At 42.3% G+C, this 24,036-nt stretch overlaps 1 long non-coding RNA gene across 1 annotated transcript; it reads left to right on the plus strand.

The window, feature by feature from the left end:
• The first annotated feature begins 360 nt into the window (after positions 1-360).
• LOC129660015 (uncharacterized) lies at positions 361-11,432 on the plus strand. The gene is made up of 3 exons (XR_008718307.1): positions 361-818; positions 6,711-6,838; positions 11,209-11,432. It is a non-coding gene; the product is annotated as an uncharacterized LOC129660015 (long non-coding RNA).
• The last annotated feature ends 12,604 nt before the right edge of the window (positions 11,433-24,036 follow it).

The raw sequence follows: 24,036 nt of genomic DNA on the forward strand, positions 1-24,036 counted from the left end.
GCAGAGCATTAAGCTAATACCTGCAGAAGTCATGGGCAAAAGTGCTCTCAGAAGTAGTGAGGTTGTTCCTGGGGGACTTTGACCAGGAGCTCAGTTATTCCCTTGTCTCTGAAGACCCTGAACGAGGTGCCTTCAGTTGAAAGAGTCACTTTCTTCTGCCCTGTCCCGTGAAACACTGGCTCCCCCAGGACTCTGCCCCTTCCATGCAGGTGTTCAGTGCAGGTGTTCAGATTCAGGCGGGAACGGACTCAGGGTGTGCCGCGTGTCCAGCTGCGGCCGCCAGGGGGCGCGAGGAGGCCTAGGAGGAGCCGGGACATCCGGGGCCCCTTCCCGGAGCTGGCGGTCTGAACCTTTGTGGCGGGAACGCCGCTGCGCTCCCGCAGCCCAGCCGGCTCCTGACGGCCGCAGGGCAGGCCTCCGCCACTCCCGAGGTCCGGGCGGCCCGGAGTCCCGACAACGAACCCCCTTCCCACTCCCCGGACCGAGCTGCTTCTCTTCGGACCTCTGGAGGCAAAAGGGAGTCACTGTCGCTTTGATTGTTGGTCTCTCGGATGGTTAGGGCTGGCGCCCTGCCCAGAGTCCGCCCCCCTCCCCGCTGTCCCCAGGACCCAGCCCCTGAGCCCTACCCTGAGGGCCGACAGCTTCCTACGGTCATTGCCTTGGAGGAGTGACCCAGGGAATTTGGGGGTCTCTTGCTAGAGCAGGGAGAAAATACAGGCACCCCCAGGATAAATACATTCCTTCCGAGCTGTCAGGGGCCTGGCTCTGGGGCCAGGAACAGGGTTGCCGGACTTAACACGCACACAAAAGAATGCCAGGTAAATTTGAATTTCTCATAGACAACAGATTATTTTTTTAGGATGTGTGTCTCATGCAATATTTGGTACACACTTATTCTGAAATGTATTTAACTATATATTTTTATACTATGTGTTTAGGAAAATATGCTAAATACATTACATAATATGTATAAACATTATTAATATACATGTATCAGGAATATACATTTGGTATACTAAATGTATATGTGTGTATGTGTGTGTGTTTCTTGTTTCTCTGAAAGTTGAATTTGACTGCATGTCCTATATTTTTTCTGGTGACTAGGAGAAGGCAGTGGCACCCCACTCCAGTACTCTTGCCTGGAAAATCCCATGGACAGAGGAGCCTGGTAGGCTGCAGTCCATGGAGTCGCGAAGAGTCGGACACGACTGCGTGACTTCACTTTCATGCATTGGAGAAGGAAATGGCAACCCACTCCAGTGTTCTTGCCTGGAGAATCCCAGGGATGGGGGAGCCTGGTGGGCTGCCGTCTACGGGGTCGCACAGAGTCGGACACGACTGAAGTGGCTTAGCAGCAGCAGCAGCAGCCAAGAATGAATTTATGTGGAGGGAGGAAGGGAAAGTGTAGATGAATGGAAGAATGTGTGAAGCTCTCAGCACTCAGATATTCATTTCTGTTCTTTTGAATGTCTTCTTATCTATATATTTTAAACTCCACTCGTAAAAACCTGGATAGTTTTTTTTTTTTTTTTTTAATACAATTTTTCTCTGTTTTGTTTCTGGTAAACTCAAGTACAGTTTTGTCTGTGACTTTTCTCCCAAGCCATCAGCTTTCTTAACAGATTTTAAAAAGAAACAGCCAATCACTTAGATCATGGAATTCAGCTAAAGCTGCTGCCCTTTATGTCTATGGAACCTTTCCTTTCAAGAAGCTTAATGTTTTTATATTGTTGTTGTTGTTCAGTTGGTAAGTGGTGTCTGACTGTGACCCCATGAACTGCAGTGTGCCAGGCTTCTCTGTCCTTCACTATCTCCCTGAGTTTGCTTAAACTCATGTCCATTGAGTCAGTGATGCTATCCAACCATCTCATCCTCTGTCGTCCCCTTCCCCTCTTGCCCTCAATCTTTCCCAGCATCAGGATCTTTTCCAGTGAGTCAGCTCTTTGCAGCAGGTGGCCAAAGTAAACTTATTTTAATAGGCAAATTTGTGCTTTGTCATTTTGGCAGAGAGGTTTACTTTCTGACTGGAGACCAGGCTAAGTAGGACTGTTGGGTGGGGCAGAAATATGGAATTCATGATGCCACTGATACACCACCCTGTACAAAGCCTGCTGGAAGCCTCCTGGAGACTTCACTTCTGGATAAGCATTTTATAACCACCATCCTATAGGACACACACACACACCAACAGTCTGTGTGTCTGTTACATTTAGATTTTGGGTCAAAGGACTCAATCCCCAGTGAGGGAACTGATCCCTTATAAAATTCCTAGTAACACTGCTTGGCCCTTGTTGAGCTTATTTCCTCACTCCACTGTGGAATCCCATCCAAAACAGGACTGATTTGGATCTAGATATGCTCTCCTTGGTCCTGACCTGCTTAGTCTGGGAGGAGAGGAAGTCAATGTATTAGTTTCCCAGGGCTGCTCTAACAAATAACCACAAACGGGGTGGCTTCAACAACAGAAATATATTGTCTCTGTTCTGGAGGCTAGATTTTTGAAATCAAGCTGTCAGCAAAGTTGGTTCCTTCTGAGAGCTGTGAGGAAAGGATCACTCCAGGGTCTGTCCTTGGCTCGTAGATGGCGTTTTTCCCTGGTGTCTCTTCACACTGTCTCCCCTCTATACATGTCTGTCTGTGTCCAAAGTTCTTCTTTTTATAGGGATACCAGTTCATATTGAATTAGAACCCACCCTAATGACATCACTGGAGAAGGGAATGGCAAGCCACTGAAGTGGTTTCAGTATTCTTGCCTTGAGAACCCCATGAACAGTATGAAAAGGCAGAAAGATAGGACACTGAAAGATGAGCTCTCCAGGTTGGTAGGTGCCCAATATGCTACTGGAGATCAGTGGAGAAATAACTCCAGAAAGAATGAAGGGATGGAGCTAAAGGAAAAACAAACCTAGTTGTGGATGTGACTGTTGATGGAAGTAAAGTCTGATGCTGTAAAGAGCAATATTTCATAGGAACCTGGCATGTTAGGTCCATGAATCAAGGCAAATTGGAAGTGGTCAAAAAGGAGGTGACAAGAGTGCACGACGACATTCTAGGAATCAGCGAACTAAAATGGACTGGAATGGGGGAATTTAACTCAGATGACCACTATATTTATTACTGTGGGCAAGAATCCCTTAGAAGAAGTGGAGTAGCCATCACAGTTAACAAAAGTCCAAAATGCAGTACTTGGATGCAATCTCAAAAATGACAGAATGATCTCTGTTCATTTCCAAGGCAAACCATTCAATATCATGGTAATCCAAGTCTATGCCCTGACCAGTAATACTGAAGAAGCTGAAGTTGAACAGTTCTGTGAAGAACTAAAAGATCTTCTAGAATTAACACCCAAAAGAGATGTCCTTTTCATTATAGGGGACTGGAATACAAAAGTAGGAAGTCAAGAAACACCTGGGGTAACAGGTAAATTTGGCCTTGGGAGTACAGAATGAAGCAGGGCAAAGGTTAATAGAGTTTTGCCAAGAGAACGCACTGGTCATAGCAAACACTCTCTTCCAACAAGACAAGAGAAGACTCTACACATAGACATCACCAGATGGTCAATACTGAAATCAGATTGATTATATTCTTTGCAGCCAAAAATGGAGAAGCTCTATACAGTCAGCAAAAACAAGACTGGGAGCTGACTGTGGCTCAGATCATGGACTCCTTATTGCCAAATTCAGACTTAAATTGAATAAAGTAGGGAAAAGCACTTGACCATTCAGGTATGACCTAAATCAAATCCCTTACGATTATACAGTGGAAGTGACAAATAGATTCAAGGGATTAGATCTGATAGACAGAGTGCCTGAAGAACTATGGACAGAGGTGCGTAATATTGTCCAGGAGGCAGTAAGCAAGACCATCCCTAAGAAAAAGAAAAGCAAAAAGGCAAAATGGTTGTATGAAAAGAAGAGAAGTGAAAGGCAAAGGAAAAAAGGAAAGATATACCCATTTGAATGCAGAGTTCCAAAGAATAGCAAGGAGAGATAAGAAAGCCTTCCTCAGTGATCAATGCAAAGAAATAGAGGAAAACAATAGAATGGGAAAAACTAGAGATCTCTTCAATAAAATTAGAGAAACCAAGGGAACTTTTCATGCAATGATGGACACAATAAAGGACAGAAATGGTATGGACCTAACAGAAGCAGAAGATATTAAGAAGAGGTGGCAAGAATACACAGAAGAACTGTACAAAAAAGATCTTCATGACCCAGATAACCATGATGGTGTGATCACTCACCTAGAGCCAGACAACCGGGAATATGAAGTCAAGTGGGCCTTAGGAAGCATCACTATGGACAAAGCTAGTGGAGGTGATGGAATTCCAGCTGAGCTATTTCAAATCCTGAAAGATCATGCTGTGAAAGTGTTGCACTCAATATGCCAGCAAATTTGGAAAACTCAGCAGTGGCCACAGGACTGGAAAAGGTCAGTTTTCATTCCAATCCCAAAGAAAGGCAATGCCAAAGAATGCTCAAGTTACTGCACAATTGCACTCATCTCACATGCTAACCAAGTAATACTCAGAATTCTCCAAGCCAGGCTTCAACAGTTTGTGAACTGTGAACTTCCAGATGTTCAAGCTGGATTGAGAAAAGGCAGAGGAACCAGAGATCAAATTGCCAACATCTGCTGGATCATCGAAAAAGCAAGAGAATTCCAGAAAAACATCTACTTCTGTTTTATTGAAGCCTCTGACTGTGTGGACCACAACAAACTCTGGAAAATTCATAAGAGATGGAAATACCAGACCACCTGATCTGCCTCCTGAGAAATTTGTTTGCAGGTCAAGAAGCAACAGTTAGAACTGGACATGGAACAACAGACTGGTTTCAAATAGGGAAAGGAGTACGTCAAGGCTGTATATTGTCACCCTGCTTATTTAACTTCTATGCAGAGTACATCATGCGGAGAAGGCAACGGCACCCCACTCCAGTACACTTGCCTGGAAAATCCCATGGACAGAGGAGCCTGGAAGGCTGCAGGCCATGGGGTCGCTGAGGGTCAGACACGACTGAGCGACTTCACTTTGACTTTTCACTTTCACGCATTGGAGAAGGAAATGGCAACCCACTCCAGTGTTCTTGCCTGGAGAATCCCAGGGATGGGGGAGTCTGGTGGGCTGCCGTCTCTGGAGTCGCACAGAGTCGGACACGACTGAAGCGACTTAGCAGCAGCAACAGCAGCAGAGTGAGAAATGCTGGATTGGATGAAGCACAAACTGGAATCAAGATTGCTGGGAGAAATATCAATAACCTCAGATATGCAGATGACACCACCCTTGTGGCAGAAAGCGAAAAACTAAAAAGCCTCTTGATGTAAGTGAAAGAAGAGAGTGAAAAAGTTGGCTTAAAGCTCAACATTCAGAAAACTAAGATCATGGCATCTGGTCCCATCACTTCATGGGAAGTAGATGGGGAAACAATGGAAACAGTACAAGACTTTATTTTTTTGGCCTCTAGAATCACTGTAGATGGTGACTGCAGCCATGTCACCATAAAAGACACTTGCTCCTTGGAAGAAAAGCTATGACCAACCTAGACAGCATATTAAAAAGCAGAGAAATTATCAACAAAGGTCTGTCTAGTCAAGGCTATGGTTTTTCCAGTAGTCATGTATGGATGTGAGAGTTGGACTATAAAGAAAGCCGAGCACCAAAGAATTGATGCTTTTGAACTGTGGTGTTGGAGAAGACTCTTGAGAGTCCCTTGGACTGCAAGGAGATCCAACCAGTCAATCCTAAAGGAAATCAGTCCTGAATATTCATTGGAAGGACTGATGCTGAAGCTGAAGCTCCAATACTTTGACCCCCCGATGAGAAGAACTGATTCATTTGAAAAGATCCTGATGCTGGGAAAGATTGAAGGTGGGAGGAGAAGGGGACGACAGAGGATGTATAGTTTGATGGCACCACTGACTCAATGGACGTGAGTTTGGGTGAACTCCGGGAGTTTGTGATGGGCAGAAAGGCCTGGTGTGCTGCAGTCCATGGGATGGCAAAGAGTCAGACACAACTGAGCAACTGAACTGAACTGAACTAATGATGTCGCTTTACTGTGATAGACCCTATCTCAAATAAGGTCATGTTCTGAGGAAGTAGGGGTTAGGATTTCAATATATTTTGAAAGTATATTCAACCTGTGTGTGTGTGCGTGTTAGTCACTCAGTCGTGTCCAACTCTTTGTGACCCATGGGCTGTGGCCCACCAGGCTCCTTTGTCCATGGAATTCTCTAGGCAAGAATACTGGAGAGAGTAGCCATTTCCTTCTCAGGAGATCTTCCCAACCCAGGGATCAAACCCGGGTCTCCTGCTGCGGGCAGATTCCTTACCATCTGAACCACCAGGGAAGCCCCAATTCAACCCATAACACCAAGAAAACCCTGCTGAATGAAAGTGCAATTCATTGGTACCTGAAAGATGACTCGGGGGGAGGGGTGTCCCATCTGGACCTTGATAGCCAGCACTTTGGCTGCCAGGCTGGAGCTATGTTTAGGAAGCTCCCCAAACCCAGAAAGTGCTGGCTTCCTGGGAGAGCCCACTGTTCCCATCAGATGCTTAAACTTGGTCAGAGAAACCAGCTGAGCTCCTGACAGGAGAGGTGCTTTCCTCTCCACAAATGAGCCTTTATGTGGTGGAGATGTTCACCCCAGGGAGGGGGTTCTTGTTTTCCCCAGGGCAGAGGCCCACTTGTCTTCTCTCACTGCAGGTGAAAACAGGACCCTGAGCAGAGCATCCTCCATGGATTTGTCCAACACACGTGACTCCCAAGTTCACTGGGGAACTGGGAATTGGTCCAGGAAAGAAAAACAAGGGCAGGCATTTGGAGGATTTGAGGTAAAAGTTTAATAATGTGTAGTAAATGTTTATCATAATTTGGGTCTCATAAAACCCTGCCTCCCTGGACTATATGTTCTTACTTGGATGATAGAACTCTAATGCAGTGCTGTGTTCTGTTACATACAATTGAAATCTGAAGATTCAGAACAATGCTTTGCCTAATTCTTTCTGAGTATAGTCGCTGTAGAGTTTCAAACTCAGACTTTGGTCACCTTATTGTTCCGTAAGATTTTAATATTCTAATTAGCAACAGGAAATCTTTCAGGTAAGTGGGAGAATCCCAGTTCCTCCAGTGATTTATGGAAACAAAAAGAATCCAGTCAATCACTCTGTAGTTTCCAGAGAACCATCGCCTGTCCAGTAGCCGCTAAGTTCAGAGTGAAATCAGGCTAAGAGCACGTGTGGTCTCCCAGCATTGTTGGTCCCCGGGAGAGTGTCCAGGCCCCACCAATGCTAACTCGGTAGTCAGGGCCATCACGTCCTGCCGTATTTGGAAAGATTTTTGACAACCCCCTGCCCTCAGGCCTAATTTTGAATGGTCCTTCTTGCCAAAGTGAGATCTGTTGTCTTACTATGTTGGGGATATGAATTTTCAATTTCCCTACAATATTAATGTACTGAAGGTGCAAAATTTGATATGTGAACAAATGGGATGGAGAATGGCTTCAGGGAGGAAGTCCCCATTCTGTGACGGCCAGTGCCATTTGGGGCTTTGGAGGTAGTTTGGAAAATGAATTGGACTCTGTCCTTAAAAATAAAGTTATTTGGCAAAGTGAGGAAGCCTTGATCCAGCAGAGAGCCCTTAACACCCTTCTGTACACCTTTAAAGATGTTGGAAGCTATGACTGCTAATCAGTGCCTACAAATCATTTAAATCATCAGTTTCTTGATCCATGGTGAGCACATTAATAATGTTCCTTCATGCATTTTAGGTGAAAAGAGATTTTGGGTGGAAGACTAATTGAATCGCTTGTGTGCACGGGCGCCGCTGCCCTTTTTCTTGCCTTCCCTCTTCGGCCCCCTCCTTCAACACATACCCCCATGCTTTTGTGAGTCAGCTCTGCCCCAGGGTACCCACTCACTTTCCTGTGAACAACATATGCTTTCTTCCTGTCAGTTCTTCATTTCTTTTTTCTCCTCCTGACACACATTCACACCTGTGTCCCATCACTTAATTGTTCTGTGTCATGGTATACATTTTATCTTTTAATTTTCTTGTCTACCATCTTATCTGCCTGCAATGCAGGAGACCCTGGTCTACCATCTTACATCTAGCTTTTCTTTAGCAAACACATACTTGTTTTATTCTGATACTGTGCTCTTGATTGTGTCTTCTACTCAGTTTGCCATTATTACAGTTTTTCTTTTTTTCTGTTGCTTTGGTTTTTCTCTCCCAGGGGTGAAAGTGAAACTGAAAGTCACTCAGTCGTGTCTGGCTCTTTGCGACCCCATGGTCTATACAGTCCATGGAATTCTCCAGGCCAGAATACTAGAGTGGGTTGCCATGCCCTGCTCCAGAGGATCTTCCCAACCCGGGGATCAACCCCAGGTCTCCCGCATTGCGGGTAGATTCTTTACCAGCTGAGCTACAAGAGAAGCCCAAGAATACTGGAGTGGGTCACCTATCTCTTCTCCAGCGGATCTTCCCGACTCAGGAATCGAACTGGGGTCTCCTGCATTGCAGGTGGATTCTTTACCAACTGAGCTATGAGGGAAGCCCTCTCCCAGGGGTGTGGAAACCAAATCGCAGGTGCTGAAACTGATCAACATCGCCAGCAGCCCTGGTGCCAGCAGCCCTGGCGCCATACCTCCCAGGCTCTTCACCAGTGAGCTCTCTAGTTCTTGCGAGAGCAGGTGTGATCAATCCCTGTCCGGCCCCCTCCAGCCTGTTTCCAGAAATTTGGGTGGGTCATTCCCACCTGGCAATATGTTTAGTCTCCTTCCCTGAAGCTGAATGTGCCTACAGGGGTCCTGCTCTTCTCCAGTGCCCTTCTGTAGGGCTTGTGGGGGAACAGCTCAGAAGTCACCTGCAGGGCTGGTGGGCAGAGCAGGCAGGTTGATGAATAAACTGGTAAAAAGAAGTGTATGGTGTGTGGGGAGTTGTTCTTCTGGATTATTTTGAATAAGGTGCTTCTCTAATGTCTTGTGCTCAAAAGGCATGTTATTGAAATTGTTAAGATTGCTGCAAAACAGATGCTCCAGGTTTGGTGAAGTCAATTCTGTTTTTTCCTTTTTAAAATTTTGGATTGATGATCTTCTAAAGAGGTACTGGAATGATGTTTCTGACTACTTTTTGAGAGTCTCTAGTCTTCCCCAGGGAATGTAATATGCCTTTTTCCCCCCTCTGACTGTCTTCAAGATTTCCTTTTCATCTTTTATGTTCAGCAGTTTGAAAATGATATATCTAGGTATGATGTTTTTGTTTTCTGCTTGATGTTTCTGAGCTTTTGGATTTGTGGTTTGGTGTCTGTTATGAATTTTGAAAAATTCTCAGTCATTAGTGCTTCCAGTATTTCTTCTGCCTCATTCTCTCTCTTCTCCTTCTTGTATTTCAATTGCTATATTAGGCCACTTTACATTGTCTCGTTTTAAATATAAAAACATAGATACATTGTGAGTAAAGGATGAAAAATAAATATGCAAACACTAAAGAAAGCGGGAATAGCTATATTATATTAATAGCTGAAAAATTAGACTTTAATATAAGGTATATTGTCAGGGATAAATAGTGATGTTACATAATGATAAAGGGATCAATCCTCTAAGAAGACATAGCAATCCTAAATATCTGTGTATCTAAGGCAGTACTTAAAAATACATGAGGAAAAGACTACTGGAACTGCAAGAAGAAAGAAAAAAAATTGAGAAAGAGACTTCAACAATTATAGATGGAGACTTCAAGGACTGATAGAAAAAGTAGACAGAAAACAGTAGACAAAAAAGATCTGAATAATATCAATATTGACCTAATTGATGTTTATAGAATACTCAGAAAGAGCAGAAAACACATTTTTTTCCCAACACATTTATTTCCAACAAAATATTCACCAAGGTAGACCATACAGTGGCTCATAAAGAAAACCTTAACAGGCTTAAAATGGAAACCTCCTCTTGGTCCCTGGAGTTTGGCTGTGGGCAGGAGTGGGGGTGCCGCCTACAGAGTGTGCATGCACCCTTGCTGGGCCAGCGGGTGGAGGGCAGGTGGGCAGGTTAAAAAATAAAGGAAAGCTCACAAAGTATGTTCTTAAAGTATACTAGAATTAAGCTAGCAATCAGTAACAGTAAGATATCGGGAAAATTCCCAAATATTTGGCAATTAACACACTTCTCTGTAATCTATGGGCCTCAAGAGGCTAGAGATGTTGGTCTGTTTGTTAAGCTGAGCCGAGAATGGTGCCTGGCACACAGAAGGCACTCACTGCATACTGCTGAGTGGATGAAGAAGTAAACATTTCTGGTCATTTCACTTATTATAAGTTAGGGGAAGGGCATTCCAAAATTAGGAATCTTTGAGCACCTGATATACCAGACAGCTCAAAAAGTGCCTATTTAGTATAAAATCCCTGTAAAAATAGGGGTGTACTAGACACAGAATGGGTAACGTCAGTTATTCCAGATCAGGACCCCAAAATAGATCCAACACTGTCTCTGCTTTCAAGGAACTCTTTTCTCCTTACTCAGAGATAGGATTAGAGTCACTGAACTCTGAATCTAGAAAACTAGATGTTTACAAGTGTTTAATGAATTAGTTATCTCTCATTCATTTATTCATCATTTAACAAACATTTATGGAGTGCCCACTATGTGACAGGCACTGTTCTAGGCACTACATTGCTCACTGGATCTATCCAAGAAAAAAATTTCCAGTGTCCAACTAGAGAGCAATGGTTGGTATTCTCCTAAAGAATCTGTAATAACACAGACATTTTTTATTATGTGTAAAAACACCCAGCGTGATTGATTAGATTTACTTTAAAATCTTAAAAATTTTTATTTTATGGTTGGATTTCATTACATATTTTTAAAAAATGCCAACTCTTCTTAGGTGAAAAAAATCATGCTCCTACGATTTATAAGTTCCTCCACTCTCAGAGGTAGAAGATCAGTGATCTTTTTTCTATTTTAATGGGCATGCTTAAAATTTTGTACTTAATGCTTTTTACAGTTAAACTTATGTATGTATGAATATATGTATCTATTGAGAAAGAAATTAAAAAGGGAAACAACTCTGTAAAATTTACATAAAGAATAATTGTTCCCTATCCCTACTCTCCAGTGACAACAGTGTTTTCAGCTGTTGTTTCTGATATTTGCCTAAATTTCTAATTAAACTGCATATAATACCCTTTCTTATTTTTTTATTTTAGATACAGTCTGTCGATCTCTTTTATCTGAAGATGAAGGTTTATCTTGAAGACCTCATCCCACCTTTTCCTCTTTCCATCCTCCCAATAAAGTTATGGCATAATATTTAGTGAAATCAATACTTAATATTGTTTTGAAAAACTATATATCATTTGAATTGAATCATGTGATGTACTACAGTTACATTTTCTTTGTCTTTCTCTGACTTAATAATTCTGTCTCTTTCTCTATTAAAAAATTTTTTTCCCTTGGTTTTCTAAGTACCTATCACAAATTTATCCCCAAATGATCTGCCAGCACTGATAGTATCTACTGGACATGGGAGACATTTATGGATGTTCCCAGGCTCTCTGAAGAAGGTGGGTGGGGAGGGAAATCGAGACTGGGAGTCAAGAACCCAGGATAAGCTCCAGAACAGCATTTGAATATACAAATCCCGATGTATGGAGGGACAAAGACCACTTGAGAGATTAGACATATATCACTGTAGGAGTGATGGCTCTGAGAAGTGTGGTGCTCCACAACTTCATGGCCCTGATCATATCCCCACTGAAAACGGAAGAGTATGTGATATTGTGGGGAAGACTGTGGTGTTTGTATCCCAGCAACTTACCAAACATCCAGAGTTCAGCAAGGCAGACATAAAGAAATGGCTAACTTCAGGCCGATTTTTGAGTAAACCCTGGGATATGTATTCCTGATTAGCATTTCTGGGGGGAAGGAGTGGAAGCTTATATAATACAATGTGTATCATGCTTTGTTTCGTATGAATTGGTTGTACTAAAATACTGATTAACAGATGCCATCACCTGTTCGTGGAGTCACCACACCTATCTGGGCGATCAAAATTATTAGTGGGAGAGCTCCTCCCATCCCTGACTAAAGAGATGTATGACGTATGCTGTGGCCAGGGTGGTGCTTGGGAGGTCCAGAGACAGTGAGGGTGCCCCCTGTTGTTGGGAAGGCCTGGGTGGAAAGTCCCTAGGTGTTGTGATATGGTTAGAAGTTTCAGTTCAGTTCAGTTCATTTCAGTCGCTCAGTTGTGTCCGACTCTTTGTGACCCCATGGACTGCAGCATGCCAAGCCTCCCTGTCCATCACTAACTCCTGGAGTTTACCCAAACTTATGTCCATTGAGTCAGTGATGCCATCCAATCATCTCATTCTCTGTCGTCCCCTTCTCCTCCCACCTTCAATCTTTCTAAGCATCAGGGTCTTTTCAAATGAGTCAGCTCTTCCCATCAAGTGGCCAAAGTATTGGAATTTCAGCTTCAACATCAGTCCTTCCAATGAACACTCAGGACTGATATCCTTTAGGATGGACTGGTTGGATCTCCTTGCAGTCCTAGGGACCCTCAAGAGTCTTCTCCAACACCACAGTTCAAAAGCATCAATTCTTCAGTGCTCAGCTTTCTTTATAGTCCAACTCTCACATCCATACATGACCACTGGAAAAACCATACCTTGACTAGATGGACTTTTACCTTTGGTAAAGTAATGTCTCTGCTTTTTAATATGCTCTCTAGGTTGGTCATAACTTCCCTGCCAAGGAGTAAGTGTCTTAATTTCATGGCTACAGTCACCATCTGCAGTGATTTTGGAGCCCCCCCAAAATAAAGTCTGCCACTGTTTCCGCTGTTTCCCTATCTATTTGCCATGAAGTGATGGGATTGGATGCCATAATCTTAGTTTTCTGTATGTTGAGCTTTAAGTCAACTTTTTCACTCTCCTCTTTCACTTTCATCAAGAGGCTCTTTAGCTCTTCTTCACTTTCTGCCATAAGGGTGGTGTCATCTGCATATCTGAGGTTATTGATATTTCTCCCTTGATTCTAGCTTGTGCTTCATCCAGCCCAGTGTTTCTCATGGTGCTTAGAAGTTTAGCATCTGAAAATTGGACTTTACCCAAAGTGGTACCTGAAGTGCAGTTTTATCAGTTAAGATGTTGATGATGTGGCCTTTGGGTAGGTGAGGGATAAAACTGAGAATAAGGCAACAGGGCCCTCTGACCTACAGGATTCATTCCTGTGCCAGCTCCAGATCCATCTGTGTGTCTTTAGAGTACTTCTCCTGCTAAAGTATTTTCAAATGAGAGAGCAACAATATTCCAATTGACATACTTTTCCAAACCAGAATGGTTTCTTAAAAGGATGTATAAATCTGCCTTAAGAAATTTATTCTCTGCTTCTAATATACATCTTAAAGCAGGGGAACAAAAATTGCTGCAATCAAATTTTACTTAAGATTATTCATGTCAGCAAAATGATCTAGGAAGCTCCAAAACCCTTGTTTCCCCCCAAAGACGTCCAAATACAACCAAAACCTGGCTATAATAAACTTGCAGGAGGGTGAGGCCAGGAGGGGCATGTATCTCACTTCTGCGAACCCCTCAAGGGGCATCAGCCTGCCATGTTTCTCCTACACTGCCCCTAATTTCTTCTAGTTTCTTTTAGTTTTTTCTCTCTTCTTGACAATATCCTTTGATCTTTCTATTTTCCATTTCTACTCTCATATTTTTAATTCCAAAGATCCTCTTTTATCCTTTTAATGTCTTTTTTTTTAAATAACAACCCATTCTTATGTTAGTGATGCAGTATGCTATGTCATCCAGGACATTAATGATAGTTAAAAAAAAAAGTTTTTTTTCCTCCCTGAATTTTGCCTGTTTTCTCCAGAAATAATTTCTTGTTTGTTGGTTTTGGTCCTGCCTTTTATGTTAGAAACCCAAATTTAGTGAAGTTCTTATTTATTTTGGCCACACCACATAGCGTGTGGGATCTTAGTTCCCAGACCACAGATGAAACCTGTACCCTCTGCAGTGGAAGTGTGGCGTCTGAACCACTGGACCGCCAGGGAGTTCCCTGCTGCTGCTGCTAAGTCGCTTCAGTCATGTCCGACTCTGTGCGACCCCAGAGACGGCAGCCCACCAGGCTCCCCCATCCCTGGGATTCTCTAGGCAAGAACACTGGAGTGGGTTGCCATTTCCTTCTCCAGTGCATGAAAGTGAAAAGTGAACGTAAAGTCGCTCAGTCGTGTCCGACTCTTCATGACCTCATGGACTGCAGCCTACCAGGCTCCTCCGTCCATGGAGTTTTCCAGGCAAGAGTACTGGAGTGGGGTGCCATTGCCTTCTCTGAGGGAGTTCCCTAGTGGTCCTTAAAATGTGACTGGAAGCTTTCTGTGTATGGGCAGCCTTGTCACTGGTGGGGGATCTTGCTGGGCCTTTCACGTGAACCCCACGTGTCCAGGTGTGTAGATCTTTTCTCCCTATGATGTCCTGCCTGGGGGTCTAAGTCTCACTGCAAACAGTCTGATGGCTGAGTAGGGTGGGCTCTGTGGGTCCCACTGTTAAGGATATGAGTTTTTCTGGATCTGGTTTTGGTTACAGCATCTCCGCCCTCAGCTGGGTTGTGTTGAGGGGCCATTACCAGCAGCATGAGAGAGGGAAGGGGTATGGTCTTCTTGTTCTTAGTCCCCCCTCACTTCCACTTTTGGAGATTCCCAAAGTCTCTAATTTCAGAGGCTTTCATGGTGTGAAGTGTGTGCTTCATGGGATCCCTAACTTCAGAATAAACGTTCAGATTTTAGGAGTCCACTAGATCAGTTTCCTCTCGTCCATTGGCCCATCTGCTTTGCAGATTCTACAATTTTGTTACTTTTATCTCCTTTTCCTTCTGTTTCTCAAGTGTGTTTGTGTCATTTGGATTCCCTTTTCCTTACTATAGCTATTCATTCATTCTAGGCACTATTCTAGCATCTTGACTTTATATCAGTTCTAACTCATTTAATCCTCACAACAGTAGTACTATCTCCCATTTTATGATGAGGGAAGTTAAATAAAGCACAGAGCGGTTGAGTTTCTTGCTAAGAGTACAGATGTGGTCAAGCCAGAATTCTTGCTCTAAGCCACTGAGCATCACATGAAAGTTATATGTTTCTTGTTAAAATTTATTTTCATTTTAGTTTTTGCTATTCCCATCTCTTTTAGTGTTCATATGAATATAACTCCCACAAACTGGGAGATGGGCATCCCTCACTCGGGAGTCCCCCAGACTCTCTGGGTTTTGTACTAGTTCAGGATTGTTCCTGGTTTCAGTCACTGGAAGGTCAGTAAAGGACCGTTCCCTGATGGTGCTGCCATGTCCTGTCACTGCCAAAAGCCAGTAGCTCCTGCATCCCCACAGTATCCCTGAGTTCTCGCCTGGCTGTTTTCCCAAGGCTTGCCTACAGCCCCCATGTGGTTCAAGAGAAGATCCCATCCTCCCATCCATTACCTGCAGGCAAGGCCTGGCTTTTATCTCCCATTCCACAACAGACACACACAGCTGAGGGACAAACTTCACAGCTAGGCTAAGGTAATCTTAATAGTTCTCAACACTTTCCTCAGACTGTGAGTTTTTCAATCTTGAATATCTCATCTGGCAAGTTGCAATTCCAGGCAACCCTTGCCCTCCAGAAAATCCCTCCTCTTTACTAAAGGATGCAATACGGCTAATTATACACCTAATCTACATGGATCTAGCCCCTTTGCCTGCTGATTGCCTTTCCGTCCCTTAAATTCAGGATTTTCACATCCAGGGAAGTCCACAGAGTCCCACCACTTTGGCTTAACAGTTAACTACTTCTCCAGGCTTAATAGTTGCTAAATCCCTTTGGTATTGGCCCCTGGCTTCTCATGTGCTATCTTGGTTTCACCTGCATCAACCGAGGATACAAAACTCAGCCTCATCACCAGTTTCTACAAGAACTTCAACCACATCAAGCACGTCACAATTTCTGTGGTCTTTCCTGGAGATCATGTCTGAGAGTGCTGTAGGGCTGAGGGCCACATGTACAGCATACACCATCCTATTGTCTCTTCACCCCCTGCCCCTGCTCTTCTCTTCTCCTACCTCTCCCCCTCCCTACCTTCTACTACTCAGTCACTTCTTGTTAGTTATGGTCCTTTAGCACACATTGCAGAACATTGCAGTTATTCAGTTGTGCAGCTGCCCTCCCCAGGCAGCTACTGTGCCTGGGAGAAAGCAGAATCCATCCCCCACCTTCTCCAAAGGTGGACTTAAGCCAATCAGCATATACTAGTGGCTGTCATTGGTTCAGGGATGGGGCATGGACCACTTCCAGCCAACGAGATGAGAGGATTCTCTAGGAAAGAAACTTCTTAGCTCTTCTGTGGGAGGTACCTTGAGAAGCTCTCTCTTGTGTTGAATGTAAATGGGGAAATATGTAGCCTGGAAACAAGTGGAAGCCATATTGGGATGCTGAAAGCCAGGCATGGGATGATTCACACCAGCTCTTTGGTTGTATTGGGCTTCCCTTGTGGCTCAGCTGGTAAAGAATCTGCCCACAATGCGGGAGACCTGGGTTTGATCCCTGGGTTGGGAAGATCCCTGGAGAAGGGAAAGGCTACTCACTCCAGTATTCTGGCCTAGAGAATTCCATACAGCTCCTTGGGGTTGCAAAGAGTCGGACACGACTGAGCAACTTTCACTTTCACTTTTGGTTATATCACTGAGTTGGGTCAGCGTCACTGAAAACTCACTGGACTCCCTGCCAATGAATGGTCTTTATTTTAAAGCCAATCTGAGGTGTTTTTTTTTTTTTTCCTGTTAATGTAACTTTACTTCTCTCTTCCTTCTTATTTGCCCCAGATTCAGTTTTCTGGGTTCAGCTTCTAACACAAGTGGGCTTGTCAAAGAAATGGCTCATGGTAAAGCTGATTATCCTTATAGAGAACTCATCAACTATTTGCTTCTTATTCACCAACCAGCTGTTTTTAAATCTAAAGACAGTGAAAAAGTTTAGGCTGCATCATCTCATTCAAGTTCTGTTTCAAGGACAATGTTTGTATTCTTGCCCTTCAGTGACTAAAGGTCCCATCTTGGAGATCTTCCCTCAAGTAAAGGGAGATGAAGCTTCAGATGATCAATGACTTTATTCCAGAAACTGAAACTTCAGGCAACCCACAACAGGCTATTCTCTAAGCGACATTTTTAAAATGTCTTAGCTGGGCCCCCTGCTATGTCCTTCCTACTTTACACACACACACACCCCTTTCTGTAGAAATTGGGTCTAGAAGCAGTAACTGTTATCAGCTAAATTGCGTATATTCCTGTTTTTTTTTTTTTTTAAATAGAAGTATAGTTGATTTACAATGTTATGTTAGTTTCAGGTGTACAGCACGGTGATTCAGTTATATGTGTGTGTGTGTGTGTGTATACATATGTATATAAATTCTTTTTCAGATTCTTTTTCTTTATAGTTTATTATAAAATATTGAGTATAGTTCCCTGTGTTATACAATAGGTCCCTGTGGTTTCAGTTCAGTTCAGCTCAGTTCAGTCCCTCAGTCGTGTCCAACTCTTTGCGACCCCATGAACTGCAGCATGCCAGGCCTCCCTGTCCATCATCTATTCCCGGAGTCCACCCAAACCCATGTCCATCGAGTTGGTGATGCCATCCAACCATCTCATCCTCTGTTGTCCCCTTCTCCTCCTGTCCTCAATCTTTCCCAGCATCAGGTCTTTTCAAATGAGTCAGCTCTTCTCATCAGGTGGCCAAAGTATTGGAGTTTCAGCTTCAACATCAGTCCTTCCAATGAACACCCAGGGCTGATCTCCTTTAGGATGGACTGGTTGGATCTCCTTGCAGTCCAAGGGACTCTCAAGAGTCTTCTCCAACACCACAGTTCAAAAGCATCAATTCTTTGGTGCTCAGCTTTCTTTATAGTCCAACTCTCACATCCATACATGACCACTGGAAAAACCAGAGGCTTGACTAGACGGATTGTTGATAAAGTAACATCTCTGCTTTTTAATATGCTGTCTAGGTTGGTCATAACTTTCCTTCCAAGGAGCAAGTGCTTTTAATTTCATGGCTGCAAGCACCATCTGCAGTGATTTTGGAGCCCCCCAAAATAAAATCTGCTACTGTTTCTACTGTTTCCCCATCTATTTCCCATGAAGTGATGGGACTGGATGCCATGATCTTAGTTTTCTGTATGTTGAGCTTTAAGCCAACTTTTTCACTGTCCTCTTTCACTTTCATCAAGAGGCTCTTTAGTTCCTCTTCACTTACTGCCATAAGGGTGGTGTCATCTGCATATCTGAGGTTATTGATATTTCTCCTGGCAATCTTGATTCCAGCTTGTGCTTCCTCCAGCCCAGCGTTTCTCATGATGTACTCTGCATATAAGTTAAATAAACAGGGTGACAATATACAGCCTTGACGAACTCCTTTTCCTATTTGGAACCAGTCTGATGTTCCATGTCCAGTTCTAACTGTTGCTTCTTGTCCTGCATATAGGTTTCTCAAGCGGCAGGTCAGGTGGTCTGGTATCCCCATCTCTTGAAGAATTTTCCACAGTTTATTGTGATCCACACAGTCAAAGGCTTTGGCATAGTCAATAAAGCAGAAATAGATGTTTTTCTGGAACTCTCTTGCTTTTTCGATGATCCAGTGGACGTTGGCAATTTGATCTGTGGTTCCTCTGCTTTTTCTAAAACCAGCTTGAACATCTGGAATTTCACGGTTCACGTATTGCTGAAGACTGGCTTGGGTGATTTATCTATTTTATATATAATAATGTGTATGTGTTAATCTCAAACTCCTAATTTATCCTTCCTCCTGCCTTTTCCTCTTTGGTAACCATAAATTTGTTTTCTATGTCTGTGGGTCTATTTATGTTTTGTGAGTTCATTTGTATCTTTTTTTTTTTAGATTCTACATATAAGTCATATCATAGGATATTTGTCTTTCCCTGTCTGGCGTACTTCACTTAGTATGATAATCTCTAGGTCCATCCATATTCCTGCAAATGGCATTATTTCTTTCTATTTGGCTGAGTAATATTCCATTGTGTGTGTGTATACACCACATCTTCTTTATCCATTCCTCTGTTGATGGACAGTTAGGTTGCTTGTGTGTCTTGGCTATTGTAAATATTGCTGCAATGAATATTGGAGTGTGTATGTCTTTTCCAATTAGGATTTTCCTTGGATATATGCCCAGAAGTGGGATTGCAGGATGAAATGGTATTAGTAACTCTATTTTTAGTTTTTTAAAGAACTTTCATATTGTTTTCATAGTGGTTGTACCAATTAACATTCCCACTAATAGTGTAGGAGGGTTCCTTTTTCTTCACACGCTCCCCAGCATTTATTTGTAGACTTTTTGATGATAGCCATTGTGACTGGAGGGAGGTGATACCTCATTGTAGTTTGGATTTGGATTAATCTAATTATTAGTGATGTTGAGCATCTTTTCATATGCCTGCTTGCCATCTGTATGTATTCTTTGGAGAAATGTCTAATTTCATTTTTTTTCCATTTTTTGATTGGGTTATTTATTTATTTATTGATATTGAGCTGTATGAGCTTTTTGTATATTTTGGAAATTAATCCCTTGTCAGATGCATCATTTGCAAACATTTTCTCCCATTCTGTAGGCTGTCTTTTCATTTTTTACATAGTTTCCTTTGCTATGCAAAAGATTTTAAGTTTAATTAGGTCATTTGTTTATTTTTATTTTTTACCTCCATTACTCTATTTAGGAGATGGATCCAAAAAGATATTGCTGTGATTTATATCAAAGAGTATTCTGCCTATGTTTTCCTCTAGGAGTTTTATAGTATCCAGTCTTATGTTCAGGTCTTTAAACCATTTTGAATTTTTTTTGTATACTATGTTAGAGAATGTTCTAATTTCCTTCTTTTACAAGTAGCGATTCAGTTTTCCCAGTACCACTTATTGAAGAGACTGTCTTTTCTCCATTGTATATTCTTGCTTCCCTTGTTATAGATTAATTGACTGTAGATGTGTGTGTTTATTTCTGAAATGTCTCTCCTGTTCCATTGGTCTACGTTTCTGTTTTCATGCCAGTACCATACTGTTTTGATTACTGTAGCTTTGAGTATAATCTGAAATCAGGGAGCCTGATTCTTCCAGCTCTGCTTTTCTTTCTCAAGATTGCTTTGGCTATTCAGGTTAAAAAAAAAAGAGAGAATATTGCATACACTCTTTACTTTATTTGAAGTCTCTTTTTCTGTCTTTTTGGAGTATATATACAGATTTCACTGAGGCTCACTTTCTCCATTTCTAGGAGTTTCTCAGCCCTCCAACATTGGTTTCTCATATTTAACTTGGGGAAAATATTTTAGGAGGTAAAACGAAAACTAGAAAATAGCCAAAAGTGTTGGAGAGTAGCTGTATGAATTCTGAATAAAAATTCATCAGTTTCAAACAAACATGGTTCAAAGCAGTAATGATGCCAAGGAGACAGCATTTTCAGAGCATAGAGGAGGCGGGAGATAGGAAATGGAAGTCATCCGTTCCATTTTAACAAATTAAGATTTTTTTTTTTTTTCTGATGGCAGATATCCAAAATCAATCCTTTTTGGAGTGGAGAAAAGGAAGGAATTGGGTGTAAAGGACTATACTAATATTGATTAAAATTAGGTCACTTTTTTAACCCCTAATTTCTTTTATTCATTAAGCTTAAAGTATTTGTTGATTTCCTACTACAGACCAGATACATGTTGGGGATTTAGTGGAGAGCAAGCCTACTTCCCTGGCAGCTTACAATCTACAAACTAGTGACCAAAGAAAAAGCCCTGGCTGTTGTCCCCCACAGCTCTGCTGGCTGTCAGCACACACCGTCACTGCACCAACTCTGTTACCAGACACTGCCCTTGGGATGAGGGTCGCCAGACTTGCTACCACCAAAACTGCCAGGTCCTGAGACAAATATTTCCACTAAGTCAATCCCTGAATATCAGCCAAGGCCACAGGCCCAGAGCCACAAAGTTAGAGGCCCCATCTGAAAGGAACTATGTTTTAGGCCCAGGAGAATTGGAATGAGTCACTTTCTCCTTGAATGGGAGTGATTTTAACTTCATTTGATCACCATTCCCCCTCCTCAACTCTTTTATCTTTAAAATTTGGCTTTACTAAAACAAGGCTACATATTATCAGGTCTAAAAAGACCCCATAGACTGTGGAAGCTCTTAGGTATGAAAGGATAGGGAGTCTGTCCCTGATTTTGTGTTAGTTGTGCTGAGCACAATGCATGGGCTCAAAGATATGAGGTGATGATGAAGCCGAGTGGGGACAGGAGGATAACCTGAATGAGTTGAGGAGCAATCTTCAAGCTTAAAGCACTGGCTGAGGCTATGGCTGAAGGTAGCCTACAACCACCAGGCAAAGGATTAATTATTATTTCATTGATGAAAAAGGGTTGAGATTTAAGATTTATGACAATTATAAGCAAATATGCTTGCAGATGTGATAAGAAAAAATTATCACTAATCAACTAATTCACATTAACTTTTTATTACCACAAAAGTAAATCTTCCTTTATAGAAAATATAAAAAAGAAAGATTAAGAAGATAGACATTACTCATAATCCTATCACCAAGTGATCATCACTATTACCGTAGTGATATATTCAGTATTTGCAAATCGCTGTTTTTAAAAATAAGATTCTATTCTGCATATTCTTTTGTAACTTGTGTTTTTTCATGTCATGGCCTTCAGTGGCATCCTTTTTGGTGATTATGTTGTATATTCTATAATGTGGACATGTGACTGTTGTTCAGTTACTAAGTCATGTCCAGCATTTTGTGACCCCCATGGACTATAGCATGCAGGGTCCTCTGTCCTTCACTATCTCCCAGAGTTGGCTCAGATTCATGTCCATTGAGTAGGTGATGCTATCCAACCATCTTATCCTCTGTTGCCCCTTCTCCTTTTGCTGTCAATCTTTCCCAGCATCAGGGTCTTTTCCAGTGAGTCAGCTCTTCACAACAGGTGGCCAGAGTGTTGAAGCTTCAGCTTCAGCATCAGTCCTTCCAATGGATATTCAGGGTTGATTTCCTTTTGGATGGACTGGTTGGATCTCCTTGCTGTTCAAGGGACTCTCAAGAGTCTTCGCCTGCACCACAGTTCAAAAGCATCAGTTCTACAGCACTCAGCCTTCTTTATGATCTAACTCTTACATCTGTACATGACTACTGGAAAAAACATAGCTTTGACTATAAGGACATTTGTCAACAAATGATGTCTCTGTTTTTTAATACTCTGTCTAGATTTGTTATAGTTTTCCTTTTCAGGAGCAAGCATCTTCGTGATACATTAACTTCATCTCTTTTTATTGGTCATTGAGGTTGTTTCCTGTTTAACCACACTATAAAGAGCAGTTTTGCTTTTCATTTCCAAAGATTCCTGCTTGTATAGTTTAAACAAAGATCTGACCCTGTGGAAGGCAGAGCTTTGAATTGAAGAAATGGCAGTTTGGGGAAACCAAGAAATCTGGGTCTACAAATTGTTTCTCTTGTCTGATTAATCAAGTTAACCATTTGCCTCAACTCCCCCTCTGGCAAAATGTGATCATGAGCTTCATGCCTTCCATAATGCTGAATTTCTTAAATTCTCAGGGACATTTAGGGAAAAGTATGCTTTGAATAATGTAGAAGCAGTGTCATGGGGCCTCTTGAGCATGGAAAACGGGACTCCTTTTGTTACTTTAGGGATGGAATCTTGGCCTTTAAAACTTCCCTGTTCTTTCTCCATGCTCTCTCCCCCACTGTCACCATCCCAAATTGACAGTTCAAAGCACTAGTTTATCAGATCTTATTCTCATGAAAGAGAGGGTGCTTTTTCCCCCTTAGTAGTCATGGCCATAGCCACAACCACAACTGAATTCACGTCCAAACCAAAGTATTAGTCTGTTCCAGACCAGCAGGTAAAGCAATTCATCAGGCTGTAGAATGTTAGGACCATAAGAGACCAGAAAGGTGTTCTAGTCTCCTACTCCCATCCCTATGTTATAGAGAGTGATTCACCCAATGTTATTTGGTTAATGGCAGAGCTGAAACAGGAGCAGTGCCAGGAGGCTGTGTGACCAGATGACTAAGTATCATGTCTTTGGGACAAACAGCCTGGGTCAGTCTTGTATCTAACGCTTCTGAGCTATGTACTTGAGGAACTTATTTAAAATCCTCAAGTCTCAGTTTCCTTATCTGTAAAATGGGGGTGATACTCATAATACGTACTTTGTAGGGTTGCTGTAAATGAGATAACATATGAAAAGGACTGGTACATAATATTTCCCCAGTAAATGTTTGTTATCATTATTATAACAAGGGTTGTGTTTTCTATAGCACTGATGCCCTTGTCCAGGACACAGTCTTAGCTCTTTACCTGATTCTTGTGTTGGAACCACAGCTCTCCACCAGCAGCTGACAGAGGAGGATTACTCTTCAGATAGAGGCTACTCTAAGTAGGTTTGTGTTTGGGAGGCCCTAAAATTAGCCTGCTCCTTCTGGACACTTCTTGCTTACCATAAATCCAGTAGCATTTGTATGGAAACAGTGGAGCATGCTGCCTGTGGTCTGAGACAGAAATGTAACCACAGCACCAAAGAAAATTGACAACATGGCACAGCTAAGCATCCTGATCATAGCCCAGGGATGTAGCCCAAGACCTGGAGATACATTAGCTTGGAAAGGCCCCTTTTCTTCCCACAGACTCCTGAGCTTGTCTGCAACCATCCTACCAAATTTCTTTTCTCTTATGTGTTTGACTTAAATTTTTCTTGGAATTAAAAACATGAACTGTAATTACTTAAGACCTATAGTCATGGTTGCGTAAAGAAAGAAATCCCAGTAAAATTACCAATTTTAAAAAATCTAGCTGCCATCTATCTAGTTTTTTAAAGCAAGTTTAGTTAATTTCTATTTTAAGCCTCATTATGCGATTTACCTGTGCTACCAATGCCTGTATCCCAGATACCCTTGACTTAAGGACAGGTTTTGTGGGCCCCAAGGACCAGAAT

The sequence above is a fragment of the Bubalus kerabau genome, chromosome 9 (genome assembly GCF_029407905.1).
Source record: "Bubalus kerabau isolate K-KA32 ecotype Philippines breed swamp buffalo chromosome 9, PCC_UOA_SB_1v2, whole genome shotgun sequence".
Taxonomy (NCBI): Eukaryota; Metazoa; Chordata; class Mammalia; order Artiodactyla; family Bovidae; genus Bubalus; species Bubalus kerabau.